The sequence below is a fragment of the Amphibalanus amphitrite genome, unplaced genomic scaffold (assembly GCF_019059575.1).
Source record: "Amphibalanus amphitrite isolate SeventyFive unplaced genomic scaffold, NRLGWU_Aamphi_draft 000515F_arrow, whole genome shotgun sequence".
Lineage (NCBI taxonomy): Eukaryota > Metazoa > Arthropoda > Thecostraca > Balanomorpha > Balanidae > Amphibalanus > Amphibalanus amphitrite.
In genome coordinates this window covers 164,801-177,113 of record NW_024882009.1, presented here as the reverse complement: position 1 = coordinate 177,113, position 12,313 = coordinate 164,801, and the positions used below count along the sequence as shown (strand labels likewise).

The following is a 12,313-nucleotide window of genomic DNA, read 5'->3' as shown; positions in this document are numbered from 1 at the left end:
TTGATGTTAATACTTAATCTAGCTACAAACAGAACAACTAACTCAAACCAATATATAATGTAATGACATGTGATACACAAGTTTCAAAAGAACTTGAGGCCTTTTGATTCGCAATGGACTAATCAAGTTGAATGAAATGCATGTCTCTCTTTCACGACCTTCAGCGTCTAGTTCTGTAATCTATATGTTACAGACCGTATGAAAACCCAGTCCGTTTGCAAACGGCCTGGCCCAGTCAGACCGTTTGAAAACGGCCTGAAAAAGCCGGCCGTTTGCAAACCACCTGAAATACCAGGCCGTATGAAAACGGCCTAGGCAGTTTGAAACGGCCTAGACAGTTTGAAAACGGCCTAGTCAGTTTTCAAACATTTCTAAATGTCACACTCCTTACCTGGTCACGCAAGCGGGTCTATTTTGGACTCATCTGATCAATGTCCGAAGCCCTGTGCGCCAGCTCACTGTAACCGACACTTTCAAACGCGCTTAGAGAAGCTACACCGGAGCTGCTCTCTTATAATCAGCTTACCTCTCTTACTCTCTCTTTTCCTCCCTGCGGAGTTTCAGAGTGCGATGACCGAAATAACCGTCCTGCACGGAATTTTCTCGGGCAGAGGAACAAAGCCTCATGCTGCGCCGCTCCAGAGCGGGGCCGTGGGCCGCTTACATGCTAATTAGACGTTCATATGGATGAAGCCTCCTTGCATGAAATGTTCGTACCGTAGCGAATATTGGACCGTGTGTATAACTGATGGTCGTTTAGTGGTGCGCCGTGCGTGCATAAACTAAAGGAATCGATCTGACCTCGAGTTACCAGCGACAAGTGGATTGCTGACGTAAATTGCTGCATGCCTGAAGGTCTGCGAATTTTCTTGAGTGTACGATGTAGCTATGCTGTAGTTATTCGGAGCATCATCATCAAAAGGTTTAATTATTCATCCCTGAAGTCGTCCTACAGCGATAACCAGAAATGAATTTGCTCATGCGTTATGCATTTAATGACAAAATATTTCCATATTTCCTATGCATGGCGTATGCATACGTGTAACAGATCGCTTCACGCACGAAACTTTGCAGCAATTATACAAATAAAGCGTGACACCAATCGCTCACGATCCAAAAAAATACCAAACAACTGTGGAACAGCAGATATTCGGGAACGACACTGATACCAAAGGCCCCATCATCGCTTGACGCTTGTGGACGCATAACTGTCTGCAGCATATATCACAAAGGCAAGCTCGCAGGGAGATTACTGTTACTTTTTCGATGCATTGTGATATGGAAGTATGAACGTCACCGAAAACAACGGGTGCTAGGGATATTTCAAGCTCATGGTAGCTAGTAGTCTCAAGATTCCTTTAATTTTCTAGAAATTGTGCACTCCTCTCTTATAGCTGTACAATGTCTGATTTTCGCCTTGCTTTTCATGAAAAAATAGGGGCATACACGAAGGGAGGTGTGGCACGCATTAGAATTTCATCGCGCGCTCCAGTTACTACCTATACCTATCCCTACCTACACTACACATTACAACACTGAATACAAGCTGCTAAGATTTGGTGTTTCACCAAAGAGCCTCTGCTAAAGAGAAGGTAGTCCTGTTCTGACCCGGCCACTGAGCAGTATCACTCTCCGTTGCGAACCCGTCCATCGCGACTCGTGCACCGGCCCCCTTATCAGACACACCGATCGGCGGGCGACGCCAGCAAACAATCTCCCAACACCATCAGTCTGCAGTTGACACAGACACCGCACCGACAACCGGACGGCGACGAAACTGGCGCACATTTCGCAGAAACCGGCCGCCGTGTTCAGCCGGCCGTGCAGACACGTGTTGACGGAAGAATGTTAGCGCCTCGTGATGGAAGGATATACCGCCAACACGTCACGCGGAATGAAGACGTATGAGGGGAACAGCGGGAAACAGCGCAAAGGGGAAAGCTGCGTTGATGCGTTGACGGAAATCGTAATACGGATTGCTTACGGACGGACTGTTCTCGTATTAACTTTCGCTGCTAAGAATAGTTGAAAAAGTCTATTAGCATATGAACACACATTAAAGCAAATTCAAAAACGACCTTTCCGAAATCACACCTCGGTCAGACTGAGGGACACGATTCGCGCGCCGTCACAGCCCCGTGCACAGAGCACCATCCCAAGCTACCGCAGTCGCTTACACAATTCGCTCGTAGAACAGCATGTAAGCTTGCGCCTTGAGCACCTTGTCCAGAGTCACCTCTGTGACGTGCGTGTCACTCACGTAAAACCACCGCCCGGCCTCCGGCTGCGGCTCCGGCTCCGTCTCGGGCTCCGGGGCGGGCTGTTTTTGATCCGTCTGTGACTCCTGTGGCGCGGCGGCGGGGTCCTCGCCCTCCCCGTCTTCCCGGCCCTCCTCTGCGGGCCTGACCGGGGACGGTCCGTCCGTGGTCTCCGGTCGGGTCTGCTCGGCGCGCTGCCTCGCCCGCTCACACGCCACGGCGAACGCGTCGGTGACGAGTGTGGTGAGTCGCGCAGGGTTGACGGTGAGCTGGTCGTGACGGCGGCGCACGCGCACGTAGGCTGTGTAGTGGCCGCTGGTCAGTCGACCGCTGTGCTCAACGACACCAAACAGCGAGTAGAGCACCCGCCGCTGGCCGGCCCGCATCTGAGGCAGGTCCTGGCTGATGGAGGAACAGAAGGGGGCCAGATCGAGCCGCTCGCCGAACTGCACGTGCCGGTTCACCTTCCGCAGGCTGAAGCTGCACACCTCGAACCGCTTCAGGTGGATGGTCAGCACCGGCGGCGGACTGTAGATGAGCAGCTGCTTGCTGGCGTTGCTGTATACTGTGCCGAGTTTCTTCTCAGCTGCTTTTTCAGCCGCCGTGAGCCGTTTGTTGCGCAGCTCGGTGCAGTTGTCGCAACCGAGCTTGTTGTTGCCGGTGAGCAGCTCGGGCGCCGTGTACTGGTTAAGGCAGGTGAGCAGGCTGCACTCGCCAGCGGCCGCCTGGTAGCGCGGCGCCAGGGTGGTCAGCGCTCGACTGAGCCACTCACAGCGGCTCAGCGGCGGCGGCGGGCCGTCCGAGGGATCGGCCGCCGGTGAGGGGGTCCCCGTCCCTTCGGCCGGGGCAGACTCGGTTGGCGCGCAGGTCCCGCCGTTCGGCGCAGACTGGAGTTCGCCGCCGTCCGCCACCCCTGCCGTTGAGCTCTGGCCGTTCGCCACTGCCTCCGTCGGCACACCGCCCGGCACCTCACCGGGTGACGGCGACTGGCCCTCCCGCGGGGCCTCCTCGGCTGCCCTTTCGCAGTGACCGTTCGGAGCGCCCAGACTGTTCTCACGCGCCTCCACAGCCTCTCCACAGTTCTCCGCCGGCACAGGGCTCTGCTTCTCCCCCACCTGGTCCGCTCCCGCCGTCCCCGGCGCACCGTTCGGGGCTTTGTCAGCACTCTCCCCGACCAGTGGCACCAGCCCGGCCGGCGCCGAGTCCGCCTCCACCGGTGACGACGGCCGGCCGTACACCGTCAGCGGGCCCGGCTCGTCCCCACACGAGTCCGCAGCGGCCGCGGCGCCGGCGCTGTCCACAATCAGCGCGCTGAGCCGCTCCGAGAGCTCCTCCGCGGCCAGGTCGGCCGGCGGGTCGGGGCTGACCGAGGCAGGCGGCTCGTCAGCCGGCGGGTCGGGGCTGACCGAGGCGGGCGGCTCGTCAGCCGGCGGGTCCGGACTGACTGAGGCCGGCGGTTCGTTCAGCTCGTCTTCCGTCGAATCCCCACTGACCGAGGCCGGCAGCGGGTCGAGCTCCGACAGCAGGCTGAAGATGATATCTTCGGCGGCGGGCAGCGAGAGGTCGAGGAAGGGCTCCATGCGGTGTGTGCAGGCCATGCAGGCCTGACACACCACCAGGCTGACCAGCTGGCCGCTGAAGATGGAGTCGATGGTCGTATGCGATACCTGGTGGCCCAGCGCCTTGGCACGCGCCTTCATGTCGTCGGGTACTTCCTTGGGGTCGGCCTGGGCCGGCAGCCCCAGACCGAGCAGGATCTGCTTCTGGTGCCGCCGGAGATCCTCAAGCCGCGCCTGCTCCATGAGCGCTCGCAGCAGCTCGTGTGCGTCCTGCTGGTCGCAGCCCACAAACTGGGGCACCTTCAGGGCGATCTTTCTGAGCAGATGACTGGGGGAGACGGTGGAGCCGATGCCCGTGATATGCATCTTCTTGAGAAAGTCGCACAGCGAGGCGGTGATGGGCCCGCCCTCCGGCAGCACCAGCTCCATGGTCTCGCCGTCAGCGCTAACTGTGACCTTTCGTCCTGGGCGGCTGCTGATGTCTAGGTAGTGCGTCAGGTAGTGGCACTGGCTCAGACACTGCAGCACCGAGTTCAGGTAACACGAGTTGCCCAGGTTGATCAGACCCTTGACCTTCGGAAGTGACTCGTTATCACAGTCCGCTTGAGCCTGTTTCTCCTTAGCGGAGGCGCCCTTGGAAGACTTGGGAGGCGGAGTGTCCTCCTTGGATGGCGTGGCCCCGGGACGTAGAGTTCCCTGCTTTTTCTTGACAAACTGCACAGCTTCGTGAAGTTTCTTATTACTCTTCAGTGACACTTTCTCGTTACATGTGAAACACCAGACGCCCCAGTCGGCGGCGGCATTGACGGCCAGCGTGTGCGAGTCGGAGCGCGGCGTGTTAAAGTGCTGCGTGGCGTGCCTCGCGCAACCCTGGTGGCCGCACTGCATGCACAGCCAGACGCCGTGCGGCAGCTGCGCGCCCGACGGCACCGACCGCTCTTCCCCATCCGCGGGTGCCGTGCACGGGGTCGGCACCTTCTTGTCGCAGGCGCCGACTTAATAAATTATAAGTCGTGTCTGCGTCCGTCAGCCTTATGTGTCTTAATGCGCCGGAACGGCGCCGCGTATCGACGTGAAATTTACTGGGCACAAACTTTGGGTGGGGCGGACCATCGTATCAAAAGATGGGCACAATCGGACCACGGGTGCGGCGTCAGCGCGTGCATCTCTGCCCCAGGCTGGCCGAGGCCGGCGCCGAGCAGAGAGCACGCGCTCTAAGCTCATTTTCTTCGCTTGCCAAACTGAGTGAAAACGATGAGAGCCAGCTCGGGAAGTCAACTCTGTGGATTTAACCCTAGAACGCCTAGGGGGGGGTTGTATCAACCCCCCCCCTGAGGTTTTTTCGAAGTGCACGCTAAACGGCTTGTCGTAGCGGGCTGAAATTTTCAATACCCTATGGGGCAACCTTTGCGCATCTTTTGCCGAAAAAAAATTGATCGGGTCATGTCAGGTCACGGAGTTATGACGTCATAAGAGGTACAGCCTCCGGCCGGATTTTCACAAACTGAGTGCCAACGCCCGAGGTTTCCTGCCGGTGGTACGGAGATCGGTTGATGGATCGTGATGAAACTTCCCATGCATGTTGGGGCAAGTATTGGCTATCATATGGTATAAGAAATTTGACCAGGTCAGGTCAGGTCACGGAGCTATGACGTCACAAGAGGAACAGCGTCCGGTACTATTTTTGAAAAGCGCCCGAACCACTATTTTGCTAATTCTTGTCACCTCAATGGGAATATGCAGCAATATTAGCTTCTATAGGGAGCAAATGGACCTCCCAAATCCAAAAATACAATCAGATTTCAAAAATTTAAATTTTGATTTTTCGAATTTCTGCCGCCGACTGTGACCTTGCCGACTTCCGGCGCTCCCAACGCGCCATTTTTAGAGCTAGGGAAACGAAATACATACCAAACGATAGAGAATTGATCAAGGAACACGATAGTGAAGGTTTCAAGTCGATATCTCCCACCGTTTTGCCGCAATCGCCGCCGAAAGTTGAAAAAAGTCTATTTTTCCGAAAATTTGACCTTTGACCGGTCAAAAGTAGGTCAAATGTTGACCTAGGACCAAAAAATATACCACCAATCGCGAGATCTCGTTGAGAGCAATCCGTTGGTTTTTTCCGCTAAGCTCTACGACCTTCCGTTTCGAAACGCCAGGGGGGGGGTCGTAACAACCCCCCCCCTGGTCGTTCGTGTTATGAGAAATGGCCTGGTCGTGCGAGGGTTAAAGAATACAGGTTTTCGATTAGCATCAGGTATAGGCGCAGGTACAGGTATTAGGTTCGGTTTCACCAGTAAATAAAATAAATTTATTACCGAGCAAGCGAAGCGAGCAAAGTGCGAGCGAAGCGAGCAAACTTTCGGATCTGCAACGCTCCTCGAAAAGCGCATATACCTACATGCCTACCATACAGCTAAATGAAGTAAGTAAACAAACTTAACCCTACTGGCATAAACATACAAGTTTTAACAACCAAACTAATAATCCCCTTAAACATATATCTCGAATCTATACAGTTATCGCGTAAACCTGTATTCTAGGCCGGCCGGCCGTGGTCACGCTTTTGCGAGGCTTATATCTCAGCAACCACTTGACCGATTTACATGCGGTGATTTTTGTAGGGTAGCTTCATTCTTTCTACCAAGTATTGGACTATTCCCGATGTACGTGGGTGACCACTTATGCACGTGCCACGTGCAAAACGAAGAGGTGTTGGTTTTGCAACAATTGCAATATCTCGGTAACTACTGGGCCGATTGCGCTGAAAGTTGGCATCAATCAAACGCCGTTGAAAAACGGCGTTTGATTTTACGCAGCGTCCATTAATTTTCATCAAGGGAAAGTGCGAATGCCTATAGATAGTCAAAACATACGATCAAAGTTCATGTTGACTGACGCATCAGGGTGGAGTTTCGACATTACGAATCCTCCAACTTAGGGACTGAAGCTGGAAATTTTCATTTTCACCTTCAATCCTAAATTTTCGATATGGGACTTGCGCATATAATATGCAAACACACTATCCTTGGGCAAGCTCTCCTTCGTGGGAAAATCGCTAAAATGCCATCAAATTAAAGAAGCAAAATTATTACGGAGCGAGCGAAGCGAGCGGAGTCTCATACTGAATTAAGGGAAAATCCTGAGTATGAGCGGCCGGCCGGCCGGCCGGCCGGCCGGCCGGCCGTGGGGACGCTTTTCAAAAGCTAATATCTTAGGAACGGGACATCCGATTGACAAGCGGTCTTCTTTACTGAATGTCACTTGGACGTAAAAGTTCTGTGGTGTGATGGCCACCATGCGTTCTTGCCAACCACCGCACGTGGCGCGTGGTAAAGTTGGACATTTTTTAAGAACCCCCAAAATTGCAACCTCAATAACGGCACAACGGTTGGGCCGATTGAATTGAAAATCGGTACACAGGTAGGTCTCCATCAGATAATTCATCTGCATGTGTTAAGGTTGGGGTGCTACAGCACGTGCGCACGTGCAGGGGGCGCTCCCAGATCTCGAGAACGGCCGGGCCGATTGCGCTCAAATTTGGTACACGGTTGGGGACCAGTTAGTAGGGTGCCGTGCAAAAATCAGTTTGGACCCCGCTTGCACGTGCGCACGTGCAGTGTGCCGCTTCCAGATCTCGAGAATTTGGAAGATCAGGATAAACTGTACCTACTCTGGCATTCACTCGAGCCTTAACCACCAGCTACATTGTACGCGGTGCTGAAAGGTGTCCATCGCGGCACATAATGAGCTTCCGGCAGAAGGGCAAGCAGCCATGAATGTAGTAAATGGGAGCAAATCACTCTGTATTTACAACCAGTTTACGGCGGTTGGAACAGCTCTCTGTTCGTCTAAAGTGGTGCTTTCAGGCAACTTTCTGGCCCCGAGGAATTTAAATGTAATGGAACACATAGGCGGCGGAACGATTTGAGACAAGGGGGGGCACCATGGCTCAAGGAGCCAAACCTAGGGTACCCCCAAATCCTGTTTTCTCATCGGATTTAGGCCACTTATTTTTCGTCACAGCCCTGACACGATGATTTTTATATATTTTTTTTTTTACTAAACGAAAATGACAGTTCACCCCCCGTATGCAGGGGTGTAATTTTATATCTCTTTGTGGGGGCATATGCACCCACAATCCTGAATTATGCCCCCCCCCCCCCCCACAATGATGAAAATGCACCCACAAGTCTTTTACAAGGCTGCAAGCGTCCTTTCGAGAGCACGGTGCCCTTCGCATGCTCTAACGGCGTCCTGACCGTCTCGCGTTCATGGATAATATAGCGTTTTTAATCACTCGGCGCCCTTCTGGGAGAATGGCGCACTTTTGACAGCACCGCGCCATTCTCATGGTCTAACGGCGCCCTCCTGACCGTCTCGCGTCCTTAGGTCTCTGTTCACCGTGGATCCCTCGACTGTTCGGCGCCCTTCTGGCCTCTCAGCGCCCCTGAACCACATATAACGTTTTCAATCACTCGGCACCCTTTTACGAGAATGGCGCCCTTATCATGATCTCAAGGCGCCCTCGTAACCATCTGGCGCCCCCACGTCCTAACCTAACCTAACCTAACCTAACCCACCCACGTAGCACTACTGACTGTGCGGCGCCCTTCTGGCCTCTTAGCGCTCCTGGACCACATAGCGTTTTCAATCACTCGGCGCCCTCCTAAGAGAATGGCGCCCTTTTCATCGTCTCACGGCGCCCTCGTAAGTCGTAACCGTCTGGTGCCTCCACATTTGGTGCCCCTCCTACTGGATGGCGCCTCTCTACATATTTTTTACGTCCTTCCGGTCAGTTTCCACTTTTAAAGGGACACTCCCACCTTAACATTAGTTTTGAGTTGAGATAGCCAAATTGGTGGCCATGGCCTGCAAATACCGGTTTGGGCACTCACAACATCGAAAAATGCTTTAATTCGAAGATATGGAATTTCAAACTTGCAGTTTTCGGATTCTAAGGGGCTAATGCATTGGAATGCCCCTTTAGAATTTATGACGTCAGCGGAGATCTAACGATTTTTAAATCTTAGACTAAAACCATCGTTAACACGTGGTGGTATACGCTGCTTTGCGCGCAACGTCTGCCGCACTTTAAGGCTGCCAAATTATTGCTTCCAAATAAAGTCGCTAGTAACAGGGGAGATCCCAAAAAGTAAACAAAAGTAAAAGCCTAATATCTTGAAAACCAGTGAATATTTTTCGGTGAAATTTGGTAGATATTCGTTTTCGCTCTTTCTGAACCAAGGGACATCACTTTCTTTTTTTTTTTCTTCTTCTTTTTTTTTTTTATATAAATTTAGTCCGAACCTTTTGATGGGAAGGATTCACAGGGACAGAGCCACCGCTAAGCGAAGCTTGTTGCGGTGACCCTGCCCTCTACCCTCCGATCGCGCAATTCCAGTTCTATGGCAGAATTTAGAGTTCAAAGTTTAACGTGCGCACATAGCCGCGCACGGCCGGTCCCCTCACTGACTTCACCTGGCTACGGCCTGCCACCAACCGCAACCATACCTGTCAGGACTGAGGCCCATAAATGTCAAGCGCCCGTCGCGCTTCGAACCCGGACTGTTGTAACCGGGAACGCGTGCTCTCACCACGCGGAGTCCAACGCTCTACCAACTGAGCTACGGGACCGGCAAAATGCCCCTTTCCCTGCCAATTCATTAACTTTTTTGAAGGTGGGAGGGTCCCTTTAAGCATGTATTTGCTTAGTCAGACACGTCACTTGAAGCGCCCTTCGGCTAGCAATGTTATCAAATTCGGTGTTAATTTAGGCTCCCACATAAAGAATACCTATATATCGCGCCCCAAAACGGCCTGGCGCCGGGCGCCCCTACAGCTGGGCACCCACAATCATTTTAGGAAATTACACCCCTGCCCGTATGTGTGATTAACTTTAAGCTGATCCTCAAGTACCTATGTGTTTGTCTCTTCCTTATTGTCGTTTGATAAATTCCATTTATCCTACATGTATAATTCCCAACTCCAAGAAGCCATCGCAGTACTAATCAGTGGCGAATCCCAGGGTGGAGGTCACATGGGTCATGACTTAGGGCCTGGGGTCACCACATGCCTGCCAGGAGCACCACAGGCCTGACAGCAGCCGACAGGGGCACCACAGGCCCGCCAGGGGTGCCAAAGGCCTAGCAGGGGCACCACGGGCCTGTCAGTGGCGCCACAGGCCTGTCAGGAGCACCACCGGCCTAGCAAAAGCACTACAGGTCTTCCAGGGGCACCACAGACCTGCCAGGGGCACCAGAGGCCTGCCAGGGGCACTATCGGCTTCGCAAGGGAACCACCGGCCTCGCAAGGGCACCATGGGCCTGTCAAGGGCACCACAAGCCTGTCGTTGGCAATTTAGAATTGTCAAAGGCACCACAAACCTGTCAAGGGCACCTGCGTTCTAACAGGGGCACCACAAACCTGCCAAGACTCAGGGACACCACAGGCCTAGCAAGGACACCACAGGCCTGTCAGGGGCACCACGGGCCTGTCAGGGCCCATGAGCACCTAAGTCATGTCAGGGCCCACCGTAGGCTTGTCAGGGGGCAGGGTAGGTAGGTACCACAGTCTTTCCAGGGGCACCAGCGGCCTAGCAGGGGCACCGGTCATCACATGACTAACCAAAAATAAAGAAAATAAAAAAAAAACTGAAAATAGGGCACCACCAAAATTAAGTGGCCGAAATCCGTTGAGGTTTTAATTTTGGGCATAGGTAGGGGGACCACTTCGATTCATGACCCTCCCCTTGGAGTTTTCCCGAATCCGCCCCTGGTACTAATACATCAAATTTAAGGGGGGGCACCTTGCTATTGGTGCCCCCCTCGCAGAATTCAAGGGGGGGCACGGTGCCCCGGTGCCCCCCCCCCCGTTCCGCCGCCTATGATGGAACACTTGGAGCCTCGCAATCCGATAATTACCCTCGCTTTTCGCTGCAACACCTGTGCTCGGAATAGCTAGACGACCAAATTACCGTAAAAGCGACCTACAAAGCGACAAGACGGGATAATCATTGATCAAACACGAGAAAACAGCAAGGATCAAAGCCACTGAGTATTTAAAAATACGCCAGCGCCGCATACCCACGTATAAATAAATGAATGTATGCGCATACTGAGAACTCAGCAACAGTGACGAATGCAGTGGCGCACCGCCGCACATTTAACGCAATAGAATAGACGACAGTCGGGAAATTCGGGCTAGAGATGCTAACAAATGCGCTATCCACCATGAAGTCTCTTACAATGCCCGGGTCGGAACTAGCCCATGGGCTCCGCTAACGGGGTTGGGGAAAACGTTCTTCAAATTGTTTTTCATATTAAATTTGGTATGTCACTGACCTCTAATGGAACCAATGTAATTAAAACGACCCCTGTCCTGTCTGGCGTTCAATCCGTGGCGGAACGTTTGCCCAAATCGTGACACGTATATCTGGTTGGCCCTTACATAACGCTTCAGGAAAGCGTTGTATGATGCAGCGCAGTGAAACCGAACCTGTCATTGTCCTCAGTGGCGCATCCAGTCCCACAGTTAGGGGGAAATCATAACCGATACCTGTTGACCTGACCCGCAGCAAAGTTCTTTAGCAAAGACGGAAAGACGGTAGTTAGTAAAGACGGTAGAAGAAAGACGGTAGTTAGCCGTTATTTGTTGACCAACAGCAAAAGTTGTAATGCGGGTCAGGCTTTTGACCTTTGGGGATAAATAAATAACCCGAGATGTTCCACCTGGATCCGCCCGTGATACCGGCATAGAGCAAGACGACCGCCACATGCCTATGACACGGCACCGGGCAGGCCGGAAGTTGGGCAATAGCATCAGACTTCGTCTCTGACGGCAATGGGCTGCTCGGCTCCCCAGAGAGGCTGGCATTTTCATGCAGGAACAATTTAAATGCATGACGTTTACCCGTATATATTGTACATTTTAAGTTACCTACTTTTCTTGTTAACTACCTAGCAAAATGTGATGTCTTGTTTCGTTTTCCGTTAAAGAGGCACTAAAACAAAACTCATTAAATCGCCCAATAGAAGCCTAAGCTTTTGCGCACGTCCATCATCATGATTCATGGTGCTGAAATTTAGGCACTGGTAGGCATCTTAAAAAAAAGATTGCATAATAACGAGGTTGAATTTACAGATGTAAGAAATGGCCATGTGATGAATCATGGAGCGAGCTGCACTAACTTTCACTTTTCTCTCACTCGTCATCACTATGTCTTTGATAGTCATTAAGCTGACAGTAAATCGTATTCCAGCCTCCAGGCATCTATCCGAGCATCTAACTACTCCGCAGTCGAGCTGCGGCCCGTGGGATTCACATCAGTCTCGCTCAGAGCATCCCTCCGGAGCCAATTCGACTGCGACGCAGTAGCCCAGTTACAATAAATATGCAACGAAATTGCTTCTAATGCCGCTCACACTTCCTAGAACATCACGCCAAAGCCGATGTTTGATCTTCAAACTTTTGGGCTGAATAATGACACCAGCT

The 12,313-nt window shown here is 52.7% G+C and overlaps 1 protein-coding gene across 2 annotated transcripts in view; it reads right to left on the bottom strand.

Annotated features, from left to right (window-relative positions):
- The window catches only part of LOC122393092 (ecdysone receptor-like), a 116,515-nt gene that overhangs the window by 86,904 nt on the left and 17,298 nt on the right, over positions 1–12,313 (bottom strand). The window lies entirely within an intron of this gene.